Below are 3,650 nucleotides of genomic sequence, written 5' to 3'. Positions count from 1 at the left end.
GTACTATAGGCGTAAACGTGATATGAGCCAACAATCAAATTAATGTAGGGTAAATGTTGGAACAAGTGGATCAACGTTGGCAGCCTGGCAAAATCACGTTGGACCAAAGGCAAAAAACTAAACTATAATCCATAATGAGCCACTGTAAAGATAAGAATAACAACAATTTCGAAGTACAAGAAGTTCTTGTAAATCACCTATATAGCATTAAGGGATCGATCAGCCACCTTTGCACAGTATTGGTGTTTTTTTTGTGGTGGGGGGGGGGCGGCTGAGAGCACATCAGACCATCAGACTCGCCAAATTGCATTCTCAATATGAGGAATGTCCTTCTGCATGATATCATATAATTTACATTTTTTGAATTTCGCGAGATCGACAAATTATTAAAAATTTATATTGTTTATTTTGTAAAATGTATGAATTTAATGAAGTAGTTGGGAGTAAAAGTCGTCCATTATAATGAAAAATGTTGACCTTTTGTATTGAAGATAATTATATAAATTTTTTTCCCCAAACACCTAACATTTTTGCCGGAAAAGATGTATATCTTCAATACGAAATGTCAAAATTTTCATATGATGGACGGCTTTTCCTCTCAGCTACATACATTTTAAGTACATATCTTTAGATTTATAAAGTTTATTTCGACCACTATATTTTATATAAATTGTTATAATTTGTCATAAAATTTGTATATCGCGCAAAATTATTTGATATCAGAAGGATATCATGAAAAATCCGCTCTCAACTAAATTACAAAATTAAGGGCGTTGCACAGTGTCATCGCCCCGATATCTTCATGGCAGAAATCGCCATGGTAGGTTGAATCCACCGCCACGCATGGCCATTTTGTTCCGACCTGTTTAATAGTTTTAAGACGCTTAATGGGCCGAAGGACATCTGACTAAGGCTACTGACAATTGCCCGGTGACTGACCTCGCTGTGTGTGAGTCGAGCATGGTACGCCATAGGTCATATGCTTTTAGACTACCCACGATTGGCCTATACACTGCGCTATATAATTCGGCACATATAAAATCAGAATTATTGTCAGTTTTTGAGTTCAAGACGCAAGCTTCTTTCTCAAGACGCAAGCTAACGACTATCATATCTGTTCAACAGATATATTCAAGTGTAAGGAACCACATCTGGTTTCTTTAGACGAAATCATTTACGGGAGATATTCATCATTTTCTACCCCGGTATCCAAAGATTTTCGTCTGAATATCAAAATCGTGCATAGCACATTCACGTGTATCGATCTCGGGTATTGATTTTAGTATCTCTGGTGTACCAAGTAATTATTAGCCAGGTGATGTCGGTGTGCGTTGGCTCTTACTAACGTTGTTCCTTGTTATGCAAATGAGCAACTTACGCTCTTGTAGCCTCTACACAGAGGTTTCTGAGCTATTGTTTTGTTATTACCCTATTCCACGTGCATCAAGGCTGTTTCCATACAGTTGAATGAGCATGAAAAGAATCTTCCGCACGACTATACAGTGCGAAGTAAATATCGTTTTTGTATACTCTTGGAATGTAATGTCCTCATAATCAGTATGCAATTTGGTGTGTCTGATGTGCTCTCAGGTCCGGGCTCAGGTCCGACAAAAATACTGTTCAAACGTCGGTATCCGAGCCCTTAAGGGACCGTTCACAAACACTTGTAAGGGGGGCCTGATGCAAAAAAATTTTATCGCGAAAATTTTTCGGGCCCCCTTTTACAGACCTCGAAAATTTCAGGGCCCCCTTTTGACATGAAAATTATGGGTCAACCCCATAGAAAAGCATATAAACTCAATTTTCCCCGGAAAATTTGTGGGCATTTTTCAGCCCCCCCCCCCCCGCCTTAAGAGGGTAACAAAATTTCAGGGCCCCCTTTTTGCATCAGCACCCCCCCCCCCCTTACAACTGTTTGTGAACGGTCCCTAAAGACAAGAACAACAAAGCGCACGTACTCGTATATGGCATGTTTCCTGTTCAAATAATGATCACGGTTCCATTGCTTGTGGCATTGTCAACGGTTCTCTGAGGTTGTGTTTCATGTCACTTTATTTATAGTATGGTCATAGAAATACTATTTAAAGCAGTCTTATATCAGAGGTCTTAATCGCGGTTTTTTGGGGGTTGGTCTGCATGCATTTCCACCTTCTATGAGTACGAAGGTAAGCCTCTATCCTTTTGAAGTGTTAATTTAAATATTGTTAAAACTAAGTTATACATAAAGTAATAAAACAAAATACACAGATGAGTTTGAATACACAGAGTTTGTAAGAACAATAAGGGTGGTCTTAACCCTGGAATTACGGAAACTTTTTGGCCTCATAACTGCTAAATTGTTGGTCTTAAGTATACAAAAGTATAGTATATTTAGAATGGTTGACATTTGGGTGAAATTTTTTTATGATTTTTTGTTGTTGAAAATTTAGCATTTTCAAACATTTTTGTTGGTCAAAATTTTAAAACAAATCACGAAAACGGTTCCTAGATATTTTTATCTAGTTTTTAAAAGTTAACTTAGTTAATAAAAAAAATTACTGAAAAAAATTGGGCCAAAAAACCGCTTTGGGGATTTTCTCCAAATATGAGCATTTTTGCCCAAATTTGACCTCACAGATGAATTCATCATCAAGTTTTTGTCATTCTAAATATGTATACTTTTATACTTTAGACCGATGAGGCCCAAAAATTTCCATAATTCCAGGGTTAAGACCAACTTTAATAGGGTCTAATATGACTAAATACATATCGTGATAATTTCGTCGTTCATCCAAAATTCCACATTTTGTACATCTTTGAAACAGGAAGTAACATGACGTGTGCTACAGTCTATGGTGATACAGAGTACAACTTCCTACCATATCCGGTATAGGCAGCCCGCATGTTGACCCTCTAACCTCTTACGCGATATTTACTTAGTCCGATTCCGGGATCTACTATAGTGTATCTCAAAATGATTTGTTTTATTTTATTCTACTATTCGGTCAAAGGTTCACTATAAATACCTACATAAATGTATTCAAGTAGTGTTAGATGCTGGTTTTTCTCAATTTTTGTTGTTGCTCGAAACTATTTTGAGTTTTGACTTCCAGTCCCCTCTATGGACCGCTAAACTTTTTTGACCCACCTCTTTGGAGACACAAAGCTTAATCTCCCTATTATGACAACAAGTATTCTATTTTTTCATTGAAATACCATCTGTGCAATTCTGGTGTAGAATCCGTAGAAAATCACCCAGTCCAATTCAGACTGGCAACTCATCACATCGAATTGTTTCCTTTTATGGACAACAGGAAGCACCGTAGAGGGCGTGATGTGTTGGTCAAAAATGTTGAGTGTCCTTTTCTGCGGATCCGCAGAAAAGGACATGGCACTCTAAACAAGGACGAGGGGGCCTGCGAACACAACATCTTTAACCCCCAGACAAACGATATGTCTATGCTTTAACCAACTCATCACGCCCTCTACGGTGCTTCCTTTTGTCCATAAAATGAAACAGTCAGATGTGATGAGTTGCTGTCTGATGAAACCACAAGTGTAGTGGTGAAAAACGTGAGTAAATCACCTTCGTTTTAAGTTGGAATTGTTCATAACGAACAAAATTCACAGTAATTATTATAATTAATGATTTTCCCGTTTCTGTTAGGTGA

This window comes from Amphiura filiformis, chromosome 11 (assembly GCF_039555335.1).
Source record: "Amphiura filiformis chromosome 11, Afil_fr2py, whole genome shotgun sequence".
Taxonomy (NCBI): domain Eukaryota; kingdom Metazoa; phylum Echinodermata; class Ophiuroidea; order Amphilepidida; family Amphiuridae; genus Amphiura; species Amphiura filiformis.
Note: the sequence above shows the minus strand (reverse complement) of the source record.